Below are 21,359 nucleotides of genomic sequence, written 5' to 3'. Positions count from 1 at the left end.
AACATCCTAAGGTTTCTTACTCCTAACTCGTCTCCAATCTCACAAAAGATAATGATGTCATCTGCAAATTGTACATGAGTTAACACCACCCTTTCCCTCCCTATTTCCCATCCCTTTAACAACCCGCTCTCCTCTGCCTTCAAGATCAATCTACTAAAGACCTCAGCTAGTATGGTGAAGAGGAAAGGGGATAAAGGGTCCCCTTGTCTCACTCCTTTCAAGGCCCCAAAGAAATCCTTGACTACACCATTTTCTCATTATCAAATAGAATAGTTTATTTATTTGTGTTATTATCAAGTAGAATAGTTTATTTATTTTCGAAGATAGGTTCACAAATATGAGTATTGATAGTTGCAAATTGCAATTTGCTATTTGCCAATAGGAAATTTTGCCAACCAAGTAAAGAGATGGGAGACAAGTCCGACAATACTCAAGAAAGCAATAGGAAAGACCCGGGCTGGAAATATTGTTATTTGCAAGATCGAAAGAATACAAATTCTGTCACTTGCAAATTTTGTGGCAAAGTGACAAATGGAGGGATCTATAGATCAAAAGAGCATTTAATTGGTGGAAGAAATGTGAAAGTTTGTCCTAAATCCTTGAAAGAGGTGAAAGAAGAGATATTAGCATGCATGTAGAGAATAAAATCAATGAAAGAGGACATAGTTGGAAGTCAAGAGGGCAGAATTCCACATTTTGATGATTTTGAAAATATAGTTGAAGATGAAGATGAGACAGGGGACAAGGTGGAAGTGCTTGGTGGTGGTGATCACATTCCTTCTGCTTCAAGTTCAAAAAGAAGTTCTAAACAGCCCCCATAATAAGGCAAAAGGGGCCTTTGGATAATTTTTTTCCTACTCCAAGCACAAAAGAAACTGTGAATTTGAGAAGAGAACAGAAAAAGATTAAGCAAACCACTATTAGTGATGCAAATAATAAAGAAGGGAGAGAGCAAGTATGCATACACATTGCTAGATGATTTTATCAAGCTGGTATTCCCTTGAATACCGTACGCTTGAAAAGTTTTGAAGCAATGGTAGAGGCAATAGGGAAATTTGGTCCGGGATTAAAAACCCCAAGTTACAATGAGTTGTGAGTTTCTTTCTTGAAGGAGGTCGACTATACAAAAACATTGCTTCAACACTATAAGGAGTCTTGGGAAAAAGGGGCTGCTCTATTATCGTTAATGGGTGGACAGATAGAAAGGATAGGACCCTCATAAATTTTTTGGTCCATAGTCGTGTGGGGACAATTCTTATAGAGAACATTGATGATTCAAGTGAAGTAAAAACAGTTGAGAGGTTATTTATATTGCTTGACAAGATGGTGGAGAGAAATGGTGAGAAAAATCTTCTCCAAGTTATTACAGACAATGCATCAAATTATGTCCTAGCCGGTGAGTTTTATACTTTGTTATTATTTCTATTTAACTTTCCTCTAGTTTTTTGACATGTTAGAGTCACATTTCTGAAGTTATTATTTCTTGAATTGTTTTCTTGTATTATTAGGGAAGTTTTTTATGTCAAAGCATCCACATCTGACATGGACACCGTGTGCTGCCTATTGTTTGGACTTGATATTGGCAGACATTGGGAAGTTTACTACTGAGAAGAGAACAATTGAGAGAGCAATTGCACTTATGGGGTATATCTATAACCATCTAGGTTTATTGAACCTGATGAGGAAGCTCACAAATCAGAGAGAATTGATTAGGCTAGCAAAAACCCGTTTTGCTACTTCCTTTCTCACATTGCAGAATATATACAAACAAAAGAAGAATTTGAGAGATTTGTTCAACTCAAAGGAATGGAATGATAGCAAATGGGTAAAAGAAGCAAAAGAGAAAAGAATAGGGGAGACCGTCATGATACCCACATTTTGGAATAGTGTCGTCTTTACTCTTAAAGTGTGTGGCCCTCTTGTTTGTATATTAAGGTTGGTAAATCGTGAAAACAAGCCTTCCATGGGTTATATTTATGAGGCTATGGACCAAGCAAAGGAGACCACTAACAAGGCATTTGGTGGAAGAAATGAAAAATATGAAGACATTTTTGAAATTATTGATAAGAGATAGAAATGCGAACTCCACCAACCATTGCATGCAGCTGGTTACTTTTTGAACTCCCAATTTTATTATGATGATCAAAAGAGAATTGAAACAGATGAAGAGGTTATGACAGGGCTTTTTAAAGTAATTGAGATGCTTGAGAAGGACATGAACAAGAGAAGTGTAATAACTGATGAAATATCCAAGTACAAGAATGATATGGCTATTTCCCAGAGGAAGATTAAAGCACCAGGTAAATAACATTGATTTAATAATTAATATAAATATTGGATCCTCTTAATAGTTTTAGTTAGTCTAATGATCACTAATTCAGTTAATATTTATATTTTTTAGCTGATTCGTGGACCATATTTGGTGCTTCTACCCCGAATCTACAAAAGATTGCAATGAAATTTCTAAGTTTGACATGTAGTGCATCGGGGTATGAGCGAAATTGGAGCTTATTTCAGCATGTATGCCAAACTACTACACTAAAATACTTCCATTTTTTTGGATAAACTATCTTAAATTTACACTTGTTTAATTTTTTGACTTAACAGATTCATACTAAGAAAAGAAAACAGTTGGATCACAAGCGATTGAATGACTTGGTATTTGTTAAGTTCAATCAGATGCTTAAAGAATGTTTTGGCTCACGTAGCACCAGTGACCCCATTTCATTAAAAGATATAGATGAGAGTAGTGAATGGTTAATGGGGGAGGTAGGACGTGATGAGGATGGTGCAGAAGCTGATTTGGTGTTTGATGATGATACACTAGCATGGGGAGATGTTGCTAGTGCTTCTGGAGTTGAAGAGCCACTAAGGTATACAAGGTCTAGAGCTTCAACTTCACAAGCAAGAGCAACAAAATCTAGTGGAAAAATACCAAGACAACTTCAATTAGAAGATGAAGAAGAGGAAGAAGAAGTTTGTTAAAGTTTAAGTTGAAGAAGAATGGAAGACGATTTTGATGACTACAAGTCAGATGACAATGAAGATGAAGTTGAACTTCCAAGTAAAGATGAAGAGGATGCTGATTGAATCTTGAAGAATGGCTGAAATGAAGATCTTAATTGCGAATGAGTGTGTGGAGGAAATGAAAAGGTCTAGGAAGAGAGGTTTCATTTGTAAATTGGATCTTGAAAAGGCCTATGATTTGGTGGATTGGGAATTTCTATTAGAGGTTATGCGAAACTGTGGATTTGGGGACAAGTGGTGTAGTTGGATTTTTGGGTGTATCAGTACTTGTCACTACTCTATTCTGGCAAATGGTATGGTGAGGGACTTTTTCCAGCTTGCAAGGGTGTCAAGCAAGGGGATCCACTCTCACCCTTCCTTTTTACCTTAGTAGCTGATGTGATTAGTAGGATCATTACTAAGGCTGACAGTGATGATGCCATTAGGGGATGGAGAATAGGGAGACACCAAGTCCTCGTCACCCACCTTCAGTTTGCAGATGACCTAATGATCTTTTGTGAAGGAGGTTTTAGCGAAAAGGTATCAAACCTAAAGGATCTAATCAAAGGATTTGAAACTATTTCTAATTTGAGAATAAATTTGGAATAGAGCTGCATAGCGGGTATAAATTTGGAGGTAGGGGAGGTCGAGGCTATTGTGGAGTGTCTTGAGCATTCCACCTCTGCTTGGCCTATGTCATACTTAGGGCTTCCTTTAAGGGCAAATCCTAAGGAGAGTAGATTTTGGACCCCAGTGATAGAAAAGTTTGAGAAGAGATTAGCCTCATGGAAGAGGAATTATGTCTCTTTAGGAGGGAGAATTACCCTAATAAGAGCTACCTTGGCTAACTTACCTACCTATTTTTTGTCTATTTTTAGGATACTAGTTAGGGAAGCTAGGAAACTGGAGAAGTTGATGAGAGATTTCTTATGAGAGCCGGGACAAGAAAAAAAGGATCACTTGGTTAATTGGGAAATTGTGTGCAAAAGTAAAGAAGAGGGAGGTTTGGGACTTGGGAGGGTAACTAGAAAAAATCAAACTCTGTTTGGGAGGTCAGAGAATGGATGGAATGCTGGTGTATCAAGGCAAGCTAACCTAGCAGCACCTTGGAAGGCCATTCAAAACACCCTTCCTCAATTCCTCAATTTTATCAGGTATGAAGTTTGTTCTGGCAACACTGTTCACTTCTGGGAGGATATTTGGGTTGGAGACACACCTTTAAAGGATTTGTTCCCTTCGCTATTTTCTGTTTCTTTGTACAAAAAAGAGGTGGTCTCAAAATGTGTCTCACCTTTGGGAACACCCTTAGATCCTACTTGGGATTTTGGGTTACATAGAGGACTTAGGGATGATGAAATTGAATCTCTTTTTGTCTTGCTTGGTTGTCTTAATCAGGTTTGTTTGGATCCCTCCAAGCCAGATAAGAGGGTATGGACTCCTAGACCCAATGGAACCTTCACTTGTGCTTCTTTCTTCAAGTCCATCTCTCAACTATCTACTCACCAACTCTTTCCGTCAAAAGAAATTTGGTGTAGGCCACTTCCCAAAAAAATTATGGCATTTTGTTGGGAAGTATTCCATGGGAAAGTAAATACTCTAGATAACCTACAAAAGAGAAGACCTTTCCTCTGTATTTCTCCTAATTGGTGTATCCTCTGTAGAGCTCACGGTGAGGATTGTTACCACCTATTAATATCTTGTCCCTTTTTTGCAGACCTTTGGGCTTGGCTGCTTTCATTGTTTGGGAGTAGTTGGAGTCTACCAGCAGAAGTTCACATGCTCTTCAACCATTCTACCTTTTATTGGCCTACAAAAATAGAGAGAATTATGTAGAGATGTGTTCGTGCTGCCTTGATTTGGACTCTTTGGGAAGAAAGGAATGTTAGAATTTTTCAAGAAAAGGAAAGGAGCAGTTAGGAATTGAAAGACTATGTGTTAAATAGGGCAATACCTTGGCTGAAGACCTTGGAAATCTTTCACCAATTCTCCTTTAATGACCTTTGGAGAAATTGGTCAGCAGTAGCAAGGTGTTCATCCCTAAAGGACAAATCAATTACAAGCTGGTCTCCTCCATCTGAAGGCTCACTGAAGTTGAATTTTGATGGAAGTAGCATGGGTAATCCAGGATTATCGGGAATGGGGGGTGCTTTGAGAAATGAGAAGGGAGAGATCTTGTTGCTCTACTCAGGTCCCTTGGGAATTGAGGACTCCATCAGGGCAGAACTTTTAGCTGTTGTACAAGGGGTGCAATTTGCAAAACAGCTGGGGGTACACCTAACAATCGAGGGGGATTCCAAAGTGGTGGTGGATTGGTTGAAAAATCCTAAAGAGGCTATGTGGAGTTACAAGAATGAAATGAAGAAATTTAGTTGGTTGACAAGGAATATGTTGGTCACTGTACAGTGGGTGGGGAGATCAGCAAATACTTTGTCAGATGTGTTAGCTAAGCAAGGGGTAAATAGGGAAGAATTGTTTTGGGCTCAGTTGTGATTCTTGCTTTTCTTTCCTAGTTTACTTGTAAGATTCAAGGAGGGGCTGCAGCTCGCACCTCTCCTTGGGATGTTGTATGAACTCACTCTAAATCTGCTTCTGAATTAATAAATTTATTATCATTCATCAAAAAAAAGAATGGCTGAATTGAAACCTTAGACTCTTTTTTTTCTATATATAGAAAATTGTCTATGAATTTTGTTTTGTAGAAATTTGCCTGACTCATTTTTTGGGTAGAAAACTGTCTATGACTATATGTCTATAATCTCTGTCTTTTTTTTAAAGAAAATTGTCTGCCTCTTTTTTTGAATGAAAATTGCCTATGATAGTATGATTATGACATGACTCTAACTCTATGTGATTGTTCATTGTATTGCATTAATGGCTTGTAGCTTGCTTGAAGTCTTGAACTTAATGTTGATTGGTCATTGGTGAGTACTTGAGAACTTGATTATTTCAGATTTTTGTTGTTACTTGACATATTAATAGGTTGTGTGTTAATCATTTAATTTAATTTGAAGTATAGGAATATGTCTTTTAATTATACCCTTAATTTTTTCATTTGTTTCTGATTTTTCAAAAAATTGTGCCCCTTGCCTCAAAAAGGCACGCACCTCACCTTGCACCTTGCGCCTCAGGTGCAAAATGGCCCTTGGGCCTTTCGCTTTTAAAACACTGCTTCAAAATACATAGTCCAGGAAACTCCAATTGACATGATAATATGTTCCTCCAAATCTATTTTGCAAAGCAAACCACCCCTTCCACTTCTCATCCTCGAGTCAATTAATTCATTTGCTACTAGGACCCCATCCACCATCAACCTTCCTTCTACAAAAGCCCCTTGGCACTCCGACATGATGCTCCCCATTACTAGCTTCATCCTTTTTGCTAACACCTTTGCAATGATTTTATTCATGTTGCCTATCAGACCAATAGGCCTACAATCTTTTATGTCTTCAGCCCCTTTCTTCTTCGGAACAAGGGGGATGAAAGTTAAGTTTAGACTACTTTCCAAAGGTGTTGTTGTATGGAATTCCTCAAAGACCTTCATAATATCTGTCTTCAAAAAATCCCAACAACACTTATAAAAGCCATGATGAAGCCACCCAATCCCGGGGCTTTGTCCCCTTCCATATCCAAAATTGCCTTTCTCACCTCCTCTTCTTGGAAATCCCTCTCCAGCTCCCTTTCTTGCTCATTTGTCAACCCATCACAATTTAGCCCATCGAGTTTGGGCCTGTATCCAATTCTCATTGTATAGGTTCTTATAAAATTCAACTATACAAGCTTTGATTCTCTCTTCCTTCTTCCACTTAGCTCTTAGTCTCCACTTTCACCTCATCTTGATACGCCAACTTGCCAAACTCCGCCTTAGCATTTAATCTTCTTCTGCTCCAACCCCTTAAACACTTCTTTTCTCCAAATCTTTATTTTTTCTTTTTTTTATGAATGAAAATAATTTATGAATTCAGAATATAAGGCAATACAGGAAACCCATGAAGAGGCACGAGCTGCTACCTCTTCTAACAAAAGTATTACATCATTTAAGAACCGGAGAAGCAGAAATAAAATTACATAGCCGCCAAAAGCAGATGATCCCTCGAAACCCCTTGCTTTTTGCTGAATATGTGGCTCGTTGTCCCAACCACATGCACTTCTTCCCACCAGCCCCATAATTTCTCCACAAAACCTTCTTCTTGGAGCCAAAGGTTTTCAAACCTAAAAGGAGGGGTTCTATTTTGAACACCAATACAGTTAAAACAAATTGGTGCATGATTTGAAATAGGTCTAAGCAAGGCCTCAACACAAAGATTTGGGAACTTTTTCATTGCTGTAGAGACCACAAAGCAATTCAGTTTCACTAATTCACTAATATTGCTTCATCTTGATTGTTTATCTAAGTATTTTTACCACCTAGCAAAGGCAAATCCACCAACTCCCAACTTTCCATGAAGCAAAACCTCTCATACACCTACCACCCAAGGTAAGTCCTATCTTTCTTTCACACCATCAAGTTCCGCCCAGAAATCTTCCGTCGGCCTATTGTCATTTGGACCATACATCGAGATGAGTACAAATTCCCAATCATCCTCCAAAGAGTTGCACCAAATAGAAATTGAAAATTGTCCCACTTCTGTCCACTTAACTTCCACTGTGTCTGTCTCCCAAATCACTACCAAACCCCCAGCAGTACCTTCAGCCAGCAATGTGACTCAATTACAACTATGATCTCTCCAAATGCATCTGATAACTCGAGCTTCCACCAACTCTATTTTTGTTTCTGGCAAGCACAAATTGTCTACCCTCCAAATCTTCACATAAGAACCTGCTACCTATCTCCTACAGCCTGAATTCAACCTCCACATATTCCACAAGACTATCTTAATGGATGATTCCTCTGGTCAAGAAACCCCAAGGACCTCCGCCCCTACTCATGGTGAGTGTCTTCCCCTCCTTCCACCCTTACCATCCTTTGCCACTGACCCTGCATTTTCATTCAAGCCCCATGCTAATCTGAAGAGTTCCCTCTGAGTCTTTTTCCCTTTCTCCTCCTAAGTTTTCTTCTCCACCCCATCAGAAAATTTAACATTTTCTCCATTCCTTTCAGTGATACTCCCAGGGAAGCACTGAATTTGAGGAAGTTTGATAGCGCCCATGTTGAAGGTTTTGTGATAGATCCCCCACCTGCGAGTGCCACTTCCAAGCTTCCATCTTGTATCTTGTTACTAGTACAGTTCGCTGACACCTCTCCAACTGTCAACCATTCTGTAGGAATCAAAGCAAAAGGGCTTACCTCCAACACATACAAGTTGAAATCCAACTCTTCTGAGCCACCTCCTCCTACCACTCACATTTGTGGCAATTGTGATAGATCCCCCACCTGCAAGTGCCACTTCCAAGCTTCCGTCTTGTGTCTTGTTACTAGTACAGTTCGCTGACACCTCCCCAACTGTCTACCATTCTGTAGGGATCAAAGCAAAAGGGCATACCTCCAACACATACAAGTTGAAGCCCAACTCATCCGAGCCACCTCCTCTTACCACTCACATTTGTGGCAATTGTGGTTGCCACATACACTGGCCACCTCCAATACAAATAGGATAACATGTCATTCAAAATTAATATGTTTAAACTTAACGTTAACGTTGCATTTAAAAGGCTGGACTTCAAACAAATTTCAAAATCAATTAATTTGTTCTTGGGGACAGAGCCTAACTCAGTGTTTTAAAAGCCCAAGGCGCAAAAAAAAAAGGCACAAGGGCCAATTTGCACCTCAGGCGCAAGGCGCATGCCTTTTTGAATCAAGGCACAAAATTACAAAAAATGCTAAAAAATCAAAAAATAAAAGTCAGAAATTTCAAAAATGCCAAAAAAATAAAAAAAAGAATAAATAATTAGAAACATAATGTTAATAACAAATCTAAACTTAAATTTCAAAATAAATGTTTTAAAAAACCTATTATCTAAAGTTAAAATACATAAACATAACATGTAAAGCGTATTCAAATGAAAATTTAAAAATAAAAGCAAACATATAAAGCATTTTCAAGCATGTAAAACCCACAATCACTTTTTTTCCTCAATTGCATTATTTCAAGTATCTAATGTGATGTAAAACATATTGCATTTTTAATTCTATGAGTCGCCTTTGTATCATGCCCCTCGATGCAAGCCTGAACAAGTCCATGTTAGGGATTTAAATTCTTATTTCTCACATCAAAAATAAAGATTTTATAACTTTAATTCCCTTTTAAGAAGATATTTTATTGAAAATTTGGAATGAATAAATGAATAACATTAGTAAATAGGGGGTTCTCGGAACAAGTGAGACAAATTCAGATGCTTAAAATCCTCAGTAACAAACACCCAAGAGATTAGCTTGCCCACAACTCTCTGCACTAACTCTTCTGGACTATTAGCTCTATTAGAAAAAAATTCTATTATTCCTTTCAGCCCAAATGGACCACAAAACAGCTGCAGGAATGGTCTTCCACACTAATAATCCCTTCTTGTTTAGGCCTTTAATTTTCCAACAGCACAGCAGTTCCTTGACCGACCTTGGCATAACCCAGCTGTTGTCCAGAGCTTTCAAGAAATGCTCCCACATTGGGAGGGAACCGCACAGCTCACAAGAGGAGTCTAAAATTTGGATGCCACACCTCTCTAGATTAGATCTGGAAAGACGTCTGTCTAAGGCCATTGTCCACGCCTCTCATACATGAAAAGATTTCAAATGCCCCAGACATTGATTCCGGCAATTTGAAAGGCGGTGACAACAAACAGTGGTAACAACTGTTTCATCTACAACAAAAAGCTCCAACTTCCTAAAGGTAGTTGAAGAGGAACAGTTCCTATAAAAGGGTGTTTGGAATTGAAGGACTTAAAAAGGAGGATGTCCTCCATATTGAATCCACATGCACAAGGGCAGCGCAAACAGAAAATACCTTTTAGAGAACTTAGAAAGAGATAACACTCAAGAGGAGTATCTTACTGCCCATCCAATGCCTTTCATGGGTGATTTTGTTCTAACAATTTGAACATCTTTTAGTTTCTAACGAAAACGGGAAAAGAGAGATAGAAAGGGGGTCAGGGGAGGGAGTGAGAGATTCTAATATAAAGGAAAATTTGTTTTGTTTACATAAGAAAGCGTGGGAGATTCTAAGAGATGTTAAAGCCATCCAGAAAATGTGTTTTGGTATGTGAGATGATGTTTATGATTGTATATATTTTTTTCTTTCCTAATTTTGTAGAATGTTTTGCTCTAATATCAATGAAGATGAAATCTTTCTTAGTATTATCAGGCAAGTGAAGATCATAGTTTTCAAGGCGCCAAGGCGAAGCTAGGCAACAGGGAGGCACCTAGTCACCTAGTTGCCTAGGCAATGGATTTTTTTAAAGTAAAAACATGTATCCTAGGGTAGTTACCTAGGTTCCATAATCATATTTCCTTAATAAATATCCAGAATTTTCAAAAGAAAAGTATAAACTTCACGTTAAAGTATAGAAAATCAAAATATTCTAACATGTTAAAGTATAAACTTCAATTTCATGAGCTTGTTTTGACTCAATTTGGTACCTGAATTAAGGTTTTCAGATCTGACAATGCAAAAGAGTATTTTGAGAAGAGCTTATCCTTGTATCTCTCTGACATGGGGGTTATTCACCAAAACTCCTGTGTTAGAACCCCTGAACAAAATGGAGTTGCTGAGAGAAAAAATAGACATATTGTTGAAGTTGCAAGGAGCCTTTTATTTGCCTCACATGTTCCCACAAGATTTTGGGGTGATGCTGTACTTACTGCTACCTATCTCATAAACCGTATGCCATCCAGGGTTTTAGGGTTTAAATCCCCCTTCAGTCTTCTTCATCCAGATAAGGATCTCTTCCCAATTCCTCTTCGTGTGTTTGGTTGTACCTGTTATGTTCACATTCCAAGTGTGCAGAGACACAAGTTTGAACCAAAAGCCCACAAATGCATCTTCCTCGGTTACTCCCCCACACAAAAGGGTTATTGTTGTTTTGATCCAAAGACTGGCACCAGACATGTCTCTATGGATGTTACCTTTGATGAACTTTCTCCTTTTTATGGTTCCTCTCAGGAAGGACATTGTCAACAGGGGGAGAGTCTGTCACAAGTTTTTGCTCTTCCCCTTCTTGTCCCAGTTCAGTCTCTTGACAAATCTGTATCCTCACAAAATGAATCAAAGGAGGATCAGCCACTTCATTCCTCTTGTCCTAGTGCTCCTATTTCTTTACCTCCTCGTCCTACCCATAATCCCAAAGTGTATCAAAGGCAGAGATCCAGGAATGAGCAAGTGGTTTCCCTTACAACAAATGAGGCTCATACCCTCCCAATCACAGATGAGATAACAAGTATTGCTTCAGCTCCCTTGGAATCCCCCTTCCCAGATCTTGATGTCCCCATTGCTGTTAGGAAAGGAAAGCGGAAGTGTACTGCACACTACATTTCCAAACACCTTTCTTATGACCTACTTTCCCCTTCATATTGTGCCTATCTCTCTTCAGTTGCTTCTAACCCCATTCCTAGGTCTGTATCAGAAGCTCTTGGGATTCCAGAATGGAGAGATGCCATGCAGGCTGAAATGGATGCTCTACATGAAAATGGTACTTGGGAGGTGGTGGATTTGCCTGAAGGGAAGGATCCAGTTGGATGCAAGTGGGTTTTTACCATTAAATACAGGGCAGATGGGACTATTGAGAGGTACAAGGCCAGACTTGTTGCAAAGGGCTACACACACACATATGGGATTGACTATCTGGAGACTTTTGCCCCTGTTGCTAAGATGACATCTGTGAGGGTTCTTTTATCTCTGGCAGCTCACTTTGATTGGCCTCTCTATCAGTTAGATGTAAAGAATGCAATTCTGAATGGTGACTTACATGAGGAGGTCTACATGTGTCTTCCTCCAGGAATGTATGGGAAAGATATGCAAGGAAAGGTATGTAAACTGAAGAAATCTCTTTATGGCCACAAACAATCTCCTAGAGCCTGGTTTGAGAGATTTAGAGCTGCACTTGTTAAATTCGGCTATGTTCAGACACAGTCAGATCATACTCTTTTTGTGAAGAAAAGTGGGTCTCTAGCAGTGTATCTCATTGTGTATGTTGATGACATTATAGTGACTGGTGATGATGCCTCTGGCATTCTGGGCCTTAAGTCTTTCCTCTGTATAGAATTTGAGATTAAGGATCTAGGGGAGTTGAGATATTTCCTTGGCATAGAAGTTGCCAGATCCAGGGATGGGATTCTTATTTCCCAGAGGAAATATGTCCTTGATTTGTTGTCTGAAACTGGAAAATTGGGTGCAAGACCAGCTGCAACTCCTATTGATATGAGTCACAAACTTTCAGCTTCGGATGGAACTTTGTTGGAAGACAAAGGGGTCTTTCAGAGACTTCTTGGGAAGCTTTTGTACCTGTGCATGACTAGGCCAGATATCGCGTATGCTGTCAGTTGCATTAGCCAGTTCATGCATGCTCCTAGAGATACCCATATGGCAGCAGTAGAACGGATTTTGTGCTATCTGAAAGACTCTCCAGGAAAAGGAATTCTATTTGCCAAACATGGTCATCTGAAACTTGAAGCCTATACTGATGCTGATTGGGCTGGAAATATTGATGATAGAAGATCTACTTCAGGGTATTGCAGTCTGGTGGCTGGTAATGTTGTCTCTTGGAGGAGTAAGAAACAAACAGTTGTGGCTCGATCCTCTGCAGAAGCAAAATATAGAGCCATGGCACATGGAGTCTCGGAATTATTGTGGCTAAGGTCCTTAATGGAAGAACTTGGGGTAGATCATGACAAACCCATGATGTTGTACTGTGATAATCAGGCTGCCATCAACATTGCTCACAACCCGGTACAACATGATAGAACCAAACATATTGAGGTTGATAGACACTTTATTCGTGAAAGAGTCTCCTCCGGTGAAGTGTGTCTTCCATTCATTACTTCTGAAGGACAACTGGCAGATTTTCTCACCAAGGGCATTTCCAAGGCAAGGCTTCAACATGACACTGGCAAGCTGGGCATGATTAACATCTATGCTCAGCTTGACGGGGATTGTAGAGAAGATGGGCCGAATGGCCCATAGACTGTCATTTCATGTTATGTTATGTTTCTCTCTGTTGTGGGCCTTATTCTGGGCCCATACTCTGTAATATTCTGTTTTTTGTATTTTCCTGCTCACTCAAGGGCCTCTCTGTAATTTGTCAAAGATTAACTTATTAATAAGATGTTTAGAGTGTTAGAGAGGGGTTATGTTCGAACTTCTTACTCTCTAACACTCATTGCCGCCAGCTCTCTCTTCTCTTCTTCTCCTGTTTGTTCATTTTCTGGTTTGCATCTAATCTCCAACAGTTCCATACATCAAGTGGGTTGTTTTTCAACTGAAAAGAAGAAAAGAAAAGGTGGAAGAAGAAGAAAAAGAAGAAGAAATCAGTATATAAAAACAGAAAATTAGTAAAGAAAAAGAAGAAAACAGGTTGATTGAACAACATTTTATGTTCTTTCTTACTTATTGGTTCAAGTTTTTTTGATGAATAAAAATAAGTTTATTGATTCAGAAGCAAATTAGAGTGAGTTCATACATCATCCCAATCAGAGGCGCGAGCTGCAGCCCCTCCTTGAAGCTTACAAGTAAACTAGGAAAGAAAAACAAGAATCACAACTGAGCCCAAAATAATTCTTCCCTAATTACCCCTTGCTTAGCAAACACATCTGACAAGGTATTTGTTGATCTCCCCACCCACTGTACAGTGACCAAAATATTCCTTGTCAACCAACTAAATTTCTTCATTTCATTCTTCGCCACATAGCTTCTTCAAAATGTTTCAACCAACCCACCACCACTTTGGAATCCCCCTCGATTATTAGGTGTTGTACTCCCAGCTGGTTTGCAAATTGGACCCCTTGTACAATAGCTAAAAGTTCTGCCCTGATGGAATTCCCAATTCCCAAAGGACTTGAGTAGAGCAACAAAATCTCTCCCTTCTCATTTCTCAAAGCACCCCCCACTCCGGATAATCCTAGATTACCCATGCTGCTTCCATCAAAGTTCAACTTAATTGAGCGTTCGGGTGGAGGAGACCAGCTTGTAATTGATTTGGCCTTTAAAGATTGTTTTTACTGTAGCTACTGTAGCTACAGTAGTCCGAACCAGTAAGGAGAAGAAGAAAGAGAAGAGAAGAAGAAGAAGATGAAAGAACTGTCGAACTTGATAGCTAAACCCTATCAGTCGACCTCTTAATAGTGATTAGGCTTCTAATTAAATGTACAAGGACTAAACTGCCCCTACTTAAGTATGGGACAGAGAACCTCTAATAAGATTGCCACATAAGCTCATAACTTAACCAAGGTGAGATGACTAATCTACCCTTATTCGGATAACTCTAACACTCCCCCTCAAGCTGGAGAATATATATCATATAATCCCAGCTTGTTACATATATAGTTCACTCTCCCTGAGCTTAAGGCTTTTGTAAACAAATCTGCCCACTGATCACCTGAGCTTACATGTTCTGTGCTTATCTCTCTAGTAAGAACCTTCTCCCTCACAAAGTGGCAATCAATCTCTATGTGCTTTGTTCTCTCATGAAAAACAGGGTTGGATGAGATATGGAGCGCAGCTTGATTGTCACAGTACAACTTCATAGGTTTATCCATGTGGAACCCGATTTCTTGTAGGAGATTCCTCAACCACACTAATTCACATGTAGTGTGTGCCATGGCTCTGTACTCAGCTTCAGCACTGCTTCTACCCACAACCGTCTGCTTTTTACTCTTCCACGTCACAAGATTTCCTCCAAGAAATGTGCAGTAACCTGTAGTAGATCTTCTATCAGACAGAGCCCGCCCAATCTGCATCCATGTACCCAACTACTTCAAGTTTTCCTCCTGGTTTATACAATAGCCCATGGCCTAGAGCTCCCTTCAAATATCTTACAATTCTAAGAACTGCATCCCAGTGAGATATACAAGGGTTCTGCATAAATTGGCTCACCACACTGACTGCAAAGGAGATGTCTGGTCTCGTGATAGTCAAATAGTTCAGCTTCCCCATTAGTCGTCTATACCTTCCAGGATCATCAAATATTCCCCCTGTATCACCGCTCAACTTAACATTTGGTTCCATAGGAGTCTAAGTCGGTTTTGCACCTAACAGTCATGTTTCGTCCAATAGATCGAGAACATCTTTTCTTTGGCATAGGTTTACACCTTGTCTTGATCTAGCAACTTCTATACCCAAGAAATACTTCAATGTCCCAAAGTCTTTTGTTTGAAAATGATTTTGCAAAAAGACCTTGAGTTTGTCGATCCCCAATTTGTCACTGCCAGTTATGACAATATCATCCACATAGACCACTAATAAAATCATTCCAGCTTCTGAGTCATAGTTGAACACTGAGTGATCAACCTGGCATTGTTTCATTCCAAATTTCTTCACCGCTTCACTAAACTTCTCGAACCAAGCACGAGGCGATTGTTTCAACCCATAAATTGCCTTTTTCAGTCTGCACACCTTACCAGCCTCCCCCTGAGCAATAAACCCAAGTGGTTGCTCCATATATACCTCCTCTATAAGGTCACTATGAAGGAAGGCATTTTTTATGTCAAGTTGAAATAAGGGCCAATCATACATAACTGCCAGGGAAATTAACACACGGACAGAGCTAATCTTAGCCACTGGAGAGAAGGTCTCCATATAGTCCACTCCATACAACTGTGAATACCCTTTAGCAACAAGTCTGGCTTTCAGACGCTCCACACTACCATCTGGCAAGTATTTAACAGTATACACCCATTTACAACCCACAACATGCTTACCAGGGGGAAGAGTAGTGAGCTCCCACGTGTGAGTATGTTGAAGAGTAGAGAGTTCCTCCTCCATTGCCTACCTCCACCCAGGTGAACTAAGAGCCTCTTGGACATTGTTAGGTATGGAAATAGATGACAATAGTGAAACAAACTGGCAATGTGAGGCGGAAAGGCGAGATACTGAAACAAAATTGGAAATGGGATGGAGAGTAAAACTACGTTTACCTTTCCGTAAGGCAATGGGTAGGTCAAGTCCTGAAGGTTCAGCAACAGGAGCAACGATAGGATCCGCGGACAAGGTAGAAGCTAGAGGAGGGGCCGGTGTCGTTCGACGTGTATACACTTGCCGAATTGGTGGTCGTTCAGTAGGGATCTGCACTGGATGAGATGACGAGTCAACTCCAACAGGAACACCCGAAACGGGATCACTGACCGGAAGAGGAAGAGGAAGTAAAGGTGGAGACGAAGATGCTTCAGTTCCTAAGAAGAAGGGAACAAACTCAAAAAATGTGACATCAAGACAGACATAGCACTTCCGAGTAATGGGATTGTAACACTTGTACCCTTTGAGTCTGAGAGTAGCCAAGAAAGACACACTTAATGGAGCGTGCATCCAACTTGTCTATTCCAGGACTCAGATTGTGAACAAAGCACACACAGCCAAAGACAAGGTGGAAAACAAGATAAAGAAGGGAGACCGACCATGAAGAATAAAGGAGGGTATCCGATTAATGAGGAAACACGCAGTAAGTACAACATCACTCCAAAACCGTTTAGGAACACTCATATGATGAAGAATAGACCGAGCTGTTTCAAGGAGATGACGGTTCTTCCGTTCAGCCACCCCATTTTGTTGAGGAGTGGATGCACAAGAAGTTTGATGAATGATGCCATGTTGTTCTAAATATTGTTGAAAGGAAGTTAGAAAATATTCACGACCATTATTTGAACGAAGAACTTTGATTGGAACACCAAATTGTGTACATATTTCAGCATGGAATTTTTGAAAAATGGAAAATAATTCACTCCTTTCTTTCATTAAATAAATTCATGTCATTCTTGAACAATCATCAATAAAAGTGACAAAATACTTGTAACCATTATAAGACTCTATTTTGATCGAGCCCCAAACATCTGAATGAACCAAAGCAAAAGGACTCAAAATACGACTTTCAACTCTAGGACTGAAAGAAACACGACGATGTTTCCCAAACTGACACGACTCACACTGTAACACTGACAAATGACTCAAAGACGGAACTAGTATCTTGAGTGCCTTGAGAGAAGGATGTCCCAATCGACAATGCCACTGTAGAGGAGTGAGTGAAGTCTGAAGTGCAACTGACGATCCACCACCGTCAAGGTAATACAATCCACCAGCTTCATGCCCCCCACCAATCTTCTTTCCCGTCCTGAGATCCTGAAAAACACAAGAGGAAGGGAAAAAAGTAACAGATCAGTTAAGAGTCTTGGTTAATTTACTAACAGACATAAGATTGAATGGAAACTTGGGGACATATAGAACAGATGATAAAGAAAGAGAAGCCATGTCAACATTGCGAACACCACAGATAGGAGAGGAGGAACCATTGGCAAGGGTAACAGTTTGAGATGTGGAAGTTTCAGAGAGAGAAGAGAACACACCTGGAGTCCCGGTCATGTGATCAGAGGCTCCAGAGTCAATAATCCAAGGAGAGGTTTTAGATGACAGGCAAGCTATACCTGAGTGGGCAAGTGTAGCAGTAGTGTGCTGTGAAGTGGACTGAAGGAACCGCTCATACTCATCACGCGGTACACTCACCATCTCCCTTCCGGAAACAGATGTAGATGTGGGAGGAGTTAGGTCTGCCTATTGATTATCACTGACATCAACCCCACCAGCAATAGCATGATTGGCCCATTTAGAGGGAGGGCGGTCATGAAGATCATAACAGAAATTTACGGAATGTCCTTCCCTGCCACAGTGGGTACACTTCCTTGTAGAGCTGCCTTTTTCTTTGCCACGGTCTCCCCCTGAGTCACGACCACCCCCACGGCCAAATATGGAACCACCACGACCTCCTCGGGAGGCATGTCCTCCCCCTTTCGTACCACATCCACCTCCTCTGGCTGTCACAAAAGCTGATCTATCAGACTGTGAGGGATTCTCTATCGGTCCCAAAGAAATCCTGCGAAGCCGAGCAAACACTTCCTCAAGTGTAGGAAGGGTAGAGCCCCCCAATATTTGGGCTCTAACTGGTTCATACTCTGATTTCAACCCCACTAAGAACCTTGTGACATCTAGTTGTTCCTTCTGTTGTTGTTGAACCTTAACATCTAGAGTGAGAGGATGATAGACATTGAGTTCATTTCTGAGGTTCTTCATACTGGCATAGTACTCTTCTAGGGTTTTATTTCCTTGTTGCAGAATACCCTTGTAGTATACCCTTGTAGTATTATCTTGCCCAGAATACAGCTTCTTGGCATGTTCCCATATGTCCTTAGCTGTATCTAAGAACATGAAGTTGGCACTTATTTTGGGTTCCATACTGTTCCATAGCCATGTCATGATTTGAGCATCCTCTTGTTCCCAATCATCAAACCCTGGAAAGTCAGCCGGTGGTTTATCTTCTTTCACATGCTTCACTTTTCTCTTTGCCTTGAGAAAAACTTCCACCGACTTGGCCCATGGAACATAGTTCTCACCATTCAATTTAATTGAGGTCATCTGTACACCTAGATAGTCAGAGGAAACCACCACACTAGGTTTCTGATCACTACAGCCATCTCCCATTGCTGCCATGATACTCTTTCAATGCTGCCTCTAATCTGAATTCCCAATCACCAACTAAGTGCTGCTGTCAAGAGTTTGATGTTCCAGAACCTACAGCAGTCCCTAAACACAATGATAGATACACACGCCTTTGTTCTTATCCACACCACTACTGATTTCACAAAAAAAAAAACACAGACTACACCGACATTAATTCAGCACTTACTAACCACATGCAAGCTCATTTACAACTACTCAATAAAAACTCAACTAGCTGTCACACCACTACTGTTGTCAAGAGTTTGTGCATTACAAGCACCACCACACAGCCATAGCTGTCACACACAATACAGACCTGCTTTAACGCTTTTAAGAGGCACCACAAGACCAACAAAAACTCAACTAGTACCATTGCATTACACCTTGCACCATTTGGCCACCTACAGTAGCAGCCCTTACACCATTTGGTCACTGTAAACACAGCCTGTTCTTGGAATTTTTCCAAGAACCAGGGCAACAACAAACCTAGTTCTCTAGGTTCTGATCAGTCCTCTCAAGTTCTTGAAGATTTTCAACCCAGAAATACAAACAGCACACAGAGGAGAGATAACCAACCTTCGTTTGAGAGCTTCAGCCAACCATTCACTGCTGAAGTTGTTTTCTTAGAAAAGAAGGTTTTGTGCACCAGAAAAAAAAAAAAAAAAAAAAAAAAAAAGAGTTGTGATGTTTCAGGCCTGGGAAGAACCACTTTTCTCCATTGACAGCCCAGAGACGAAAAGGAGAGAACTAAAGCACGAACTAAAACAAGTCACGAACTGAAGTTGTCACGCTCTGATACCATGTTTTTACTGTAGCTACTGTAGTCCGAACCAGTAAGGAGAAGAAGAAAGAGAAGAGAAGAAGAAGAAGATGAAAAAACTGTCGAACTTGATAGCTAAACCCTATCAGTCGACCTCTTAATAGTGATTAGGCTTCTAATTAAATGTACAAGGACTAAACTGCCCCTACTTAAGTATGGGACAGAGAACATCTAATAAGATTGCCACATAAGCTCATAACTTAACCAAAGTGAGATGACTAATCTACCCTTATTCGGCTAACTCTAACAAAGATGAACACCTTGCTACTGCTAATCAATTTCTCCAAATGTCATTAAAGGAGAATTGATGAAAGATTTCCAAGGTCTTCAGCCAATGTATTGCCCTGTTTAACACACAGTCTTTCAAATCTTGGTTGTTCCTTTCCTTATCTTGAAAAATTCTGAGATTCCTTTCTTCCTAAAGAGTCCAAGTCAAGGCAGCACGAGCACATCTCCACATAATTCTCCCTATTTTTGTAGGCCAATAAAAGGTAGAATGGTTGAAGAGCATGTGAACTTCTGCTGGTAGACTCCAACTACCCCCAAACAACGAAAGTAGCCAAGCCCAAAGGTCTACAGAAAAGGGGCAAGATACTAATAGATGGTAACAATCCTCACCGTGAGCTCTACAGAGGATACACCAATTAGGAGAAATACAGAGAAAAGGTCTTCTCTTTTGTAGGTTGTCTAAAGTGTTTACTTTCCCATGGAAAACTTCCCAACAAAAAGCCATAATTTTTTGGGAACTGGCCTACACCAAATTTCTTTTGACGGAAAGGGTTGGTGAGTAGAAAGTTGAGAGATGGACTTGAAAAAAGAAGCACAGTCCAAACCCTCTTATCAGGCTTGGAGAGATCCAAACAAACCTAATTAAGACACCCAAGCAAAAAAGAAAGAGACTCAATTTCAGCATTTAGCAATATAGGTTTTGAAGTCATTGAGGGTTCAATACAGCATTTAGCAATGTTTGTGTTGATTAAACCCTAACAAATAAGAAAATAACAAAAAGAAATTAGTATATAGACACACAAAAAGAATATTATAATTTAAAAATGTCTTCTATAATTATAACCTCAAAAACTTAAGAATATAAAAGTTTGTTATAACAGGCTATAGAAAACTGCTTGGCGATTAGGTGAAGCGAGACTCCAAGGGGGCCTTGTCGCCTAAGCGCCCACCTAGGCATCGCCTTGACAACTATGGTGAAGATGATCCCTCTCTCTCTCTCCATTCATCGCCAACAAATTGTCGAGAAATGAAGACTAAGTGACTGAAGATGGTATCTTCTCCCTCTGTCTCTGAAGATCATGTAACCTAAATAAAATTAAAACAATTTTCATTTTTCTTTGGAACCACACAGTTAAGGCCCCATACATCATTAAATGTTGATACCTGAGAAAAAGAGTGTCGTGGTCCTTTGCTATTGGAGGTGGCAGTTTATCCAACAACTACAGTTGCCTCAGATGCCAACTCTAACCACCCTATGTTCTTCACCTTGTCTAGGGATGTTCATCAAACAGATGAAACCAACCAAACCAAACAACCCGACCCAATCCGATCCAAGTTGGTCAATTTAGTTTTCATCCTAACCTGAGAGGTCGGGTTGGTTTCGAATTGATCATTAGTAAACCGACCAAAACCGAGCTGACCCAATCATAGATATGCATATTAATATTTTATATTTTAAATTTATATTTTTTAATATGGGAAAGTGAGAAAATTCCCATCTTTCCTATTTTAAAATATTTTATATTGTAATTTTTAATTTAAAAAAAAATAAACCGATACAACCCAAGTTTGCTGGTTTTCATCATTGGTCGGTCAGTTTCAAGTGACTAATTCCCAATGCGACCAGGTCGATTCAGTTGACCAAATATCCTAGAACTGAACCAAACTAACATGTGAACACCCCT

At 39.9% G+C, this 21,359-nt stretch overlaps 1 protein-coding gene across 1 annotated transcript in view; it reads right to left on the bottom strand.

Annotated features, from left to right (window-relative positions):
- LOC148869416 (nucleoporin-like protein) overlaps positions 1 to 21,359 on the bottom strand; it is a 63,957-nt gene that overhangs the window by 19,546 nt on the left and 23,052 nt on the right. The gene's annotated exons all lie outside the window — the stretch shown is intronic.

This window comes from Nelumbo lutea, chromosome 2 (genome assembly GCF_056320005.1).
Source record: "Nelumbo lutea isolate HS-2025 chromosome 2, American lotus-T2T, whole genome shotgun sequence".
Classification (NCBI taxonomy): domain Eukaryota; kingdom Viridiplantae; phylum Streptophyta; class Magnoliopsida; order Proteales; family Nelumbonaceae; genus Nelumbo; species Nelumbo lutea.
This window is presented reverse-complemented; position numbering and strand designations above follow the sequence as displayed.